The following is a 10,976-nucleotide window of genomic DNA, read 5'->3' on the forward strand; positions in this document are numbered from 1 at the left end:
TGGAAGGCAAGAACATAGGCACTTTTGGTCAATTAAGTCCAAACAAGGGAATTTAAGCTATATTATGGAGAGTAGCTACTTAAGAGATAAAAATACAATCCAAATGAATATGAGAGATAATCAATTTGGATTGAGTCAATGTAGCATACTCATGAGAGACTCATTCTCAGCAAGAGACTACACAAATTCACTAGAAGAAAAGGTTAGTCTTAAAAGACACAAGGCATAGGATGGGCTCCCCCTTAATATATGCATCAAGTGCTTGAATTACTTGTGAAATGCACTAGAATCGGTTTAAGAGTCGAGGGAAGTTCATCCTATATCTTGGTAAAGGCATGATAAATTTGCAACAATTGAAATTATGCCAAGGAAACATACCACCACCAAGGTAGATAGATCACCACACATATTTTCATCGATATGACCATCATAGGTTAGACTTCAATGATTTGGATGGCTATAGTTCTCTCTTTATGAAATGTGGTGAATTAGAGATTTTGTGATCATTCAAGATCCATATTAGTTTCCTAGTTCTTTCTTTACCTAAAGCAACTCACACAGAGAGCAAAGGTAAAATTCATGAAATTTGCAAGTTATGAACTAGGAGTTACCACTCTTTGTTGATAAGATCCTGGGAGATCAATGGGATGGATCATAGGTACTTGATGAGCACTTAGAGAGGAGAAATAGCAATGAAAGCCCACTCTTCAATTATTTTCTCCATCTCATCCAAATCTAGGTCCATTTAAAGGATTGGGACATTCAACATTTAAACCAGGAGCACTTGGTTTATAAAGACCGAGACCTCCTAGAATAATTGTGAAACACCTAGAGAATCCAAAGGAACTACCCATCCTCCTTTTTCCATGTGTGTGACTGCACATCAAACACTTGAAAGAAACCAATAATCCCACAAGATATAGGCTAAGCTCCCCCTAAATTTGTGCATACAAGAGTACACAAAGTTCACTTAAGCACAATAACAATATGAGGTCAAGGGAGTGACTTGCACTATACTTCAACTGATTTGAACTCCTTGAAACTGCTTGCAATTCAATAGTTTCAGCTGATTACTTCTTGTTCCAACTAGTTGCAATCACTTGCTGCTGCTTGTACTCTGATTGCAACTTATTTGGACCCTTGTGTGAGTTCTTTTCTTCCATTGAAACTCCTTTAGACCAAATTTATATTTCTCATATTTACTGATTCTTCATGACCAACTTGAGAGCTAACTCAATCTTGTTGCCACAATGCAATCTAATTCCATTCAGTCAGTTTTCAGATTCTGTCATCCTCAGAAAGGACAAAGAAATCCATATCTCTCAGACCACTAGCCCAATATGCATGAAATTTGGTAGAGATCTTCATCTATGAGTCCTCTAACTTCTCTAAAAAAATTTAGCTCATTTGAACTCCATTTGGTCTATGAAAATAATTTTCTACCAGAACTGCTCAAGTATGAAACTACACTGTTGAAGCTGACAGAAACCAACTCAAAATTGATTTTCTTCAAAATCAATCTTCATACCAATTGTACAGCAACAAGTACTAGATGTGTATAGCATGCTCACAAAGTTTCAGGTCAATTTATTAGTATTTGAATCTCCAAATCCATGCTTGAAGGCAGTCAACTCAGATTTGCAATTTTCTGGACAGATTTGATGATCGATGATTCTTCTTCTTTTCCTGTCCAATCTTTGAGGTGACTTCAGTTGAGAATACATACAAGATGTTATATCCATTCAGTCCTCTCATCAACACTCGTAATCTTGTGAATTCTTCTTGTATAGCTTATTCAAATCAACCTCAAACTTGATTCAAGCGAAACTAGAACTTTTGATCTAAATGGCCTTTAGCAGCAACAACTTTCTTTAGGTGAAGAATAACCTTTAAGCTTGTGAATTAAATTAGCACAACATCTTCTTATTGATTTTGTATGAATAAGCTCAATCACAAGAAGACATTAGTAACACAAGCACTAGTTTTCCATTTAGTAACCATTTATATGTGGATGACAAGTGGGTTACCAAAATGGAGAAACCTCATAACATGGACTAAATCTCCCTTGATGTCTCATGCACATTCTTTTGAGTGGAATGGAAATGTAAATGTGCATGGTTGGTCATTTAAGTCCAAAGGGCAGATTTAACCCATATTATGGTGAGTGGCTAACATAGACAAATCTAATCCAAATTAGCTAGAGAGAAAATACATCACATGATTTTGGATTGATAGCCTTCATATAATAGAACACTCTATTTGAGAAGCACATTCTCATTTAGTGAGACTACATAAATCACTTAGAGAGAAAGATTAGTCTCACAACTCTAGCCATAGATTAAAGTCTCCTTTTATAAGTGCTCTAAGTATTTGAATTTCTCACATAGTACTTTATTCATTTAAGAACTTGAGATTTTCACTCTATGTCTAGGTCATGGCAACAATAGTGTAATCAATTTGAACTATGTCAAGAGATACTCACAACCATTATAGCATGTAGATGCCCATAAGATGAGAATGAGAATTTGGCAATCTAACATATGACAAGATTCCATCAAGTAGGAAGTTCTTGACTTGTGACTAATAAGTCCCTTTACTTGACTTGAGCTTGATTCTTTATTCTTGGCCATTTTGAAATCTACTTGTATCCTCCAATGTGTACCAAGATTCCAAATCCATCAAACCAACTCATAATGTGCACGAACATAAACTTGCTTCATCTTGTTTTTCTTGGTTTGAAGTCCACAAAGGAAAGTCAAGTCACCTATGTTGCTTGATGTGGATGATCAATTCAATTTTGATCATATTTCTATTCTATGACCAGCAACCAATGAATATCCTCAAGTGCTTCTATTATCCTAAGTGGCTACACAAGACACAAAGGAGTTTAGTTTCAAATAAATTGCACTTGAGATTTAGATGTTACCACCCTTCTTGATCGTAATGGATGAGGTGGTCTTTTCATCTTCATCTTGCACATATGAAGGTTGTAGATTTGTCCACAAACTAGAGTGGAGTCAGCTGCTACTATGTAGGAGGGATGGCACTGCCGCCCTTGGGTGCGGCACTGCCGCCCTACTGATTTGCAGTAGGGGTGTGCTGCACCTCTGCATCAGAGTTGTCAGTGGAATTTGGTACAACAGCAACTTGAGGAGCTTCCACTTTTGTAGCATGTACTTCTTGTGGTCTTATATCACCAATGGCTATTTTCTTGATTGCTCCACAAGGTGGTTCCTCATTACCTACAACATGAATAAGATCTTGCTCTACTAGAGAGCCATTAAAAGCATCATATGGCAAATGATTCACTTAGACTTGAAGTACTCTAGCCACTCTTAATAATTCACAAACACATACATATTTGTGAACTATTAGAGACCACACATGTCAAGTGGCTAGCTAGCAAGGGTTAGGTACTAGTTACCGAGGTGAATATGAAGTTTGAAGTATTTCCATTGATTCATCTTTGGGTCAACCATATAAGAATATGCAATGTGAATTGATTGATAGCTTGAGTGAATATTTTCAATCAACTTGCTCAAGCACCCCGAAGGTTCATATCACCTTCAAGTACCTACAACACTTACTAAGCACAATTTGGTACCCAAACTATGTTGGGTCCATTATGGTTAGTCACAAGAGACTTAGGCACCCAAATGACCTGTGTGCTAGCACATGGTGAACTAATCACCTTTCTAGCATAAGTGTCATTTTTGGGCCTCCTAAGCATATTTAAATCAATTGACAAGTTGAGCTTAGAAGTGTTACCCATAGGACAATCCTTACTTAAATGTCCCTTTCCTTTGCAAGTGTAGCATAGGCGGTTCTTGTTCTTTCTAGCCTTCTCTTCGTGCACTTTGCTTGCTACCTTGCTAATGAACCTCTTTGTTGATGATGACAAGCCTTCACTTTTCTTATTAGGACATGAGCCAATTTCATGTCCCTTCTCATGACAACCATAACACTTCCTCTTGCTTCTTCTTGTCTTGTTCTTTGGAAGTGTGGCTTGATCATCGACCTTGTTGGAACACATAGAAGCATTGTGTCCCATGTTGGAGAACTTGACATGAGCCATCTTCTTCTTCTCTTGGATCTTGCTCACGCCCTTCTCTTCTTTTTTCATGGGGCAATCTCTGACATGGTGACCGTCTTTCTTGCACTTGAAGCAAGTGATGAGAGTCTTCTTTGATTGACATTGCACCTTGATGGCCTTGGGAACTTTCCTGTTCTGTCCAGGTGCGGCACTGCCGACCTTGGGGTGCGGCACTGCCGCAGTCTGTGCAGCTGGCTAAACTACTGCATTCTGGATAGATTGCACTTCTTTAAGTATCCCCTTCACTTTGCCATTGTTGGACTTGTAACCTTTTTGATAAGGCTTGATGCATGCATCGGTTGATCCCTTCTCAAGCTTCTTCACCATGTCTTCATGGTTATCTTCAGAAGGTTGAGCATTACACTTGCCCTTCCATTGAATCAAGTCCCTTTTTAGCATTTCAACTTTTTCCTTGAGCTGTTCGTTTTCTTTTGCAATGAAATCATCACAAGTTTCTACAATTACATGCTCAATGGAAGGTTGGCTTGCTTGAGAGCAACACTTGTTAGCACATGATAAAATAGATGAAACTTGTGTATATGTGCATTTGTGAGTGTGAGGTTGGTATGATTTTACCGTTGTTACCATAACCTCATGAGCCACTTCTAGCATGAGATGAGACTCCATAAGCTTCTCATGAGAGCACAAAAGCCCATCATGACTTTCTTGTAAAGTCTCATTTTTGCTAGTAAGCCTTTCCAACTTGTGTTTGAGCATATAATTCTGATCTTCTAATTGAGCAACACAAGATAGAGAGTTAATAGTATGAGTTTGCTCAATTAACAAGTTTTCATACCTTTGGACCAAGCTAGCATGAGAGCACTTAAGGTTTTCATGCTTTTTGGTCAACTTCTCCAAGCATTTGATCTTTTCAACGAGAAGCTCTTCTTGCTTGTAGAGATCTTCTTCTTGCTCTTGAATCTTCTCTATGAACTTGATCACTATCAACTTGTCTTTCTTGCTTAGACGTGCAAGGTGTTGATTGATCTCATCATCATCACTACCACTGTCACTGTCACTGTCACTGTCACTCTCACTCTCACTTGCCACTTTCTTCTCTTTCTTTGCCATGAGACCGATATGTGAAGTGGTATAGAGAGTTGAGCTTCTTGGTAAGGTGGATTCATCATTTGGCTTCCACCGATCACAAGCTTCTTCTTCCTTCAAAATGTTAGTCTCACAAGAACTAAAGAAAGTAGAAGTACCACATGTAAAAATATTGTTCTCACCAACTATTTCATTACCATCCAATAAGTCATATGTTGGCGAGGAAGTGGATGTGGCATGATCAAATAGGCCTTTTGAGTGAATCACTTGAGGCTCATCATTTGTTGATGAAGTTGAGCATTCCTCAAGTGGGTTTTCTAATGAGAGGTTGCTCTCTTCACATTTGGAGTTGCCATACATTTCCTTGAGTGTGGTCCAAATGATATGAGCGTCACCAAGTGGTTTACCATCTCCAAATATGACAGCATCAAATACATCTTCACTCAAAGCACTAAATAAGACATTAGCAGCTTGAGCATTGAGTTGTAAGCATTTCACTTCCTCTCTAGATAGGTAGATCAAATCATCATGAGGAGGTGAAATGCTCACATCTACAATCTGCTCTATTTGAGGACCCATGGTCCTAAAAACATCAAGCACACTAGCAGACCAAGATGTATAATTTGAGTCATCTAAAAGTAAAAGTTCTAGAGATACCTCCTCACTTGTCGACATCGTTCTCTCAAGGTGTTAAGCCCGAAATTGAGAGCCAGGCTCTGATACCAATTGAAAGGACTTTGATGTCGCTTAGGAGGCCTAGGAGGGGGGTGAATAGGCCTGTAAAAATTCAACTCAAAACTCTGTTAGAACAGAGGGCGACACTGCTGGCTTTATAGGGCGACACTGCCGCTCTTCAAAAATAAAGCAGACAGCGTTGAGATTTCACAGATAGCAACCTGACCCTCTCAGCTGCTCAATCCTGCAAATTCAACTCGAAACTCTGTTAGAACAGAGGGTGGCACTGCCAGCCTTATAGGGCGGCACTGCCGCTCTTCAAAAATAAAGCAGATGTTGTTGAGATTTCACAGATAGTAACCTGACCCTCTCAACTGTTCAATCCTGCAACAGAAAGACAAAATCCAGTTCGAAGACTGGATACCACAGAAATCTCACACAAGAGAGGATCGAGCTACCAAACCCTAACAACAGCTAGCAAAGAGCTGAACCAGCAAGAACGCAAAGTGAAGCACGCAAGACACAAAATTTATCCCGTGGTTCAGCTCGCCACCAAGGCTTGCCTAAGTCCACGTTGTTGAGGCATCCACAAAAGGATTGGCTCGCCACCAAGGCTTGCCTTGCCCTTGTTCTCAAATCAAGAGAATGAACTCTTGAAGTGAGGGGTAATTTCTTAGCTGTAGGATGAGGTTACAAACCTCCCAAGGCTGCCACACGAGTTGGCAAGCACAAGGGCGACGCCTAGCCAGCTAGGAGCAAGCTCCAAGAGTAACAAACCCTAGAACCACTGGCCAAACGTGAACCAAATGCTCTTAGACTTTGGGAATCAGTGGATCTGCTCTCCAATCGAGTTTTGCTGCCTTTTCTCTCAAGTTTTGATGGTGGAAATCAAGGATTGCTTGGGAGCTTGAAGGAGCAACAATGGAGGAGAGAGAGGTGAGCTTTGGTCTGTTAAGTTTCAAACTGAACCGTTGGAGAAGAAGCCTCTCCGTTGTGGGCTAGCCCAAATGGTATTTATACCTCTTGGGTCCCAATGGTCATTTATGGGTGGCACTGCCGCCCTAGCCAAAACAGGTAGAATCTAGAGATTTTTGGTTGACTGCTTTGGCTGGGTAAGAGGATATAGATCTATAGTTTTGAGCATCTGGTTGCACAGTTGACCAACTGTATTAGAATCCCTCTTTATAGTACGGCTTTTCCTAAACTCAAATTCAAAGCATAAAAGAATGTAAATGCCTTTGAGTTGGTTGCCACTTCATTTGGCAATTGAGGACTTCTATTATCGAATATGTTTTCCTCATTCTCATTATACCTTGATTATGTGACTTGAACCATTTCCATACATATGAGTTCACCTTCATGGCTTTAAGTCACTTCTACTAATGATTTGATCCTCAACACAATATGACTCCTCATAGCTTGAATAGTACCTCGACTCAATGCAAGTACTCTCTTCTTCACCTTAGCCATGGTACCTCGGTTGCCAAGCCGTCGCTTGCCCTTCACCTTCGCTTAGTACCTCGGAGCCCTTTCCTTGCTATCTTCACCCTATCAAGCCATACTTAAGTCACATTATATTAAGCATCCATTGAAAACCATTTCTTCAATATTTTGATCCTTGCTTGAATATTTTCTAGATATGAATGTTGAGATTAATCAAGCTTCAGTTTGTCTCACATAGAGACATACATGGATCAACATCAATATGGTCAAGCTAATTCACGATTCCTTATTCCCTTCTCATTTTGGCTTGACATTCCAATTGACCTTTCATATATTCATCCATGTAAGCAAACCAATGTAGAGACTAACTTATATCCACTATACATTGTCATTTACCAAGTATGTTTGCTTTCATATGATGCTATGATATCCCACAACAAAAAAGCCATTTCATTGATTCCATTTGCATTGTTGTCTTTTGCTTGAACTAGACTGCTTCCATAAACTTCCAATACAACAATACATAGTTTGGCATTCACTTTAACACAATGTGGCATATCATCAAGTTTGCCTACTAGTTGAACCTTGTATATACTTGTTAATACACAACCCACAAGTATATGCAATAGACTCAATTTCCTGTTCAACACTTAGCAAACTTATTAGACCTTTAATTGTGTTGTCATTCAATTTACTAAAACCCACTAAAGGGCTAGATGCACTTACAAGCTGGCAGGACTTAAGTAATGGCGTCCATCATCTGTCTTCTCGGGATGTAGGTTGTCTCGTTCTTTCAAACATCGTAGGTCCTGTCGTGCTTTAAGTGTGTCCTTAGGCTTCCCATACACACCCATGAAGCCTAACAGGTTCACACAAAGATTCTTCGTCAGGTGCATCACGTCGATCGCGCTACGGACCTTTAGGACTTGCCAATAGGGTAGCTCCCAAAATATGGACTTCTTCTTCCACATGGGTGCATGACCGTCGGTGTCGTTCGGAATAGGTTCGCTGCCATGTGCCTTTCCAAATACTACTTTCACATTCTTGACCATATTGAGTACATCCTCACCAGTTCGATTGTCCGGCTTGGTCTGGTGGTCTGCCTTACCTTTAAAATGCTTGCCTTTCTTTCTTAGGGGGTGATTCGCATGAAGAAATCGACGATGGCCAAGGTACATGACCTTTCGACATTTTTTCAAGAATATACCTTTAATGTCATCGAAACAGTGTGTGCATGCATTATATCCCTTGTTTGATTGTCCTGAAAGATTACTTAGAGCAGGCCAATCATTGATTGTTACGAACAACAATGCTCGTAGGTCAAAGTGCTCCTGTTTGTGCTCATCCCACACACGTACACCTGGTCTATTCCACAAAAGTAGAAGTTCTTCAACTAGTGGCCTCAGGTACACATCAATGTCATTGCCAGGTTGCCTTGGGTCTTGGATGAGCACTGGCATCATAATAAACTTACGCTTCATGCATAACCAGGGAGGAAGGTTGTAGATACATAGAGTAACAGGCCAAGTGCTATGACTACTACTCTGCTCCCCGAAAGGATTCATACCATCCGTACTTAAAGCAAACCTTAAGTTTCTTGCGTCATTTGCAAACTCCAAGAATTCTCTATCGATTGCTCTCCACTGGGACCCACCAGTAGGGTGTCACAACATATTGTCTACCTTACGGTCTTCTTTGTACCATCGCAATAACTTTGCATGGTCTTTGTTTCTAAATAGATGTTTTAAGCGTGGTATTATAGGAGCATACCACATAATCTTGGCAGAGATTTTCTTCATAGGACGTTCGCCCTCAACATCACCAGGGTCATCTCGCCTGATCTTATACCGCTATGCATGACATACCGGGCTTGCATCTAACTTCTCGTACTCCTCGCCATGGTAGAGGATGCAGTCATTAGGACGTGCATGTATCTTCTAGATTTCTAATCCCAAAGGGCAGACTACCTGTTTTGCTTCGTACGTAGTGACGGGCAATTCGTTATCCTTCGAAAGCATCTTCTTTTGGATTTTCAGTAACTCTCCAAATCCCTTATCAGACACACCATTCTTTGCCTTCCATTGCAGCAATTCCAGTGTGGTACCCAACTTTTTCTGTCCCGCATCACAAGTTGGGTGTAGCAATTTCTTGTGATCCTCTAGCATACGCTCGAACTTGATCTTCTCCTTTTCACTTTCGCATTCTCTTTGTGCGTCACGAATGGCCTGACCAAGATCATCAGCGGGCTCATCTTCTGCCACTACCTCTTCTTCAGCTTCCCCCATTGTAGTCTCATTGAAGGCACCATATTCAGCAATAATGTCATCATCGTCCCATTGTTCTTCTTCACCTTCTTCCATTACAACCCTGGTTTCTCCGTGCTTCGTCCAACAAATATAGTTTGGCATAAAACCCGACTTCAACAAGTGTGAATGAAGACTCCTTAAGCTAGCATATTCCTTCAAATTCTTACATATGGCACATGGGCAGCACATGAAACCATCGCGTTTGTTTGCCTCGGCCACACGTAAGAAAGAATGCATGCCCTCAATGAACTCTTGGGAGCGGTGATCACCATTGTACATCCAATACCAGCTCATCTGCATTACATGACATACATACCATATTAAAACCTAGAACATAATTAGTTAATTATACGACATGCATGCCACCACATAAGGTATTAATTTATGAAAGTCTTGCTACAATGTAGACAATCCCAACTACCACTAAAAAAACTAAAGCTAAAATGCACTTCAGCAGCATAAGGATTTCGCGACCAATCCCAACTAAAACAGACAGATCATGCGTTTGTTCAACATCTATGGGCTTCTTCCATAGGATCACTGCCTCATCAGCCGCCGTAGCCGTCTGTGCAAGAGAGTTTTGCATGTGTTCAACATACTCTTCCTCCCAGTACCAGCCTAAACATCCAGTGCCATCCCACTGAAATTAAAATAAAAAATTAGAACTTTAATCACAATCATCATGAAAATAAGTATAAATTAACCATAATCATCAAATGCGACAAAATAACTCACATTGCGATCCGAACACTTGTAAAAGATACGGCCCTTGTCGGGACACTCCTTCCTCACCCGGTACTCCATCACAATCTTCTCCTCACACTTGCAGCATGCAATGAGAGGGAGGTTGAAAGCTCTAGTTTGGTTTTGGTGAATTGATGAAACCCTAAGTGCTAACCTAGTTTATCAAGTGATCATGAGATAGGTAGCACACTTCAAGTGGAGAAGCTAATGAAGATCATAACATGACAATGGTGATGGCATGGCGATGATCAAGGGCTTAAACTTGAAAAGAAGAAAGAGAAAAACAAAAAGCTCAAGGCAAAGGTATAATTTGTAGGAGCTATTTTGTTTTGGTGATCAAGACACTTAGAGAGTGTGATCACATTTAGGTTTGATAGCCGTACTATTAAGAGGGGTGAAACTCATATCGGAATGCGGTTATCAAAGTGCCACTAGATGCTCTAACTCATTACATATGCATTTAGGATCTAGTGGAGTGCTAACACCCTTGAAAATGTTTGTGAAAATATGCTAACACATGTGCACAAGGTGATACACTTGGTGGTTGGCACATTTGAGCAAGGGTGGAGAAGTTAGAAGTGAAAAGGAGTTGGTCGCGAAGACGCTGGCGTTGGTCAACTGACCGGACGTTGCGTCTAAAAGCACCGGACGCTGGCTGCTTGCGTCCG

The sequence above is a fragment of the Miscanthus floridulus genome, chromosome 19, assembly GCF_019320115.1.
Source record: "Miscanthus floridulus cultivar M001 chromosome 19, ASM1932011v1, whole genome shotgun sequence".
Classification (NCBI taxonomy): Eukaryota; Viridiplantae; Streptophyta; class Magnoliopsida; order Poales; family Poaceae; genus Miscanthus; species Miscanthus floridulus.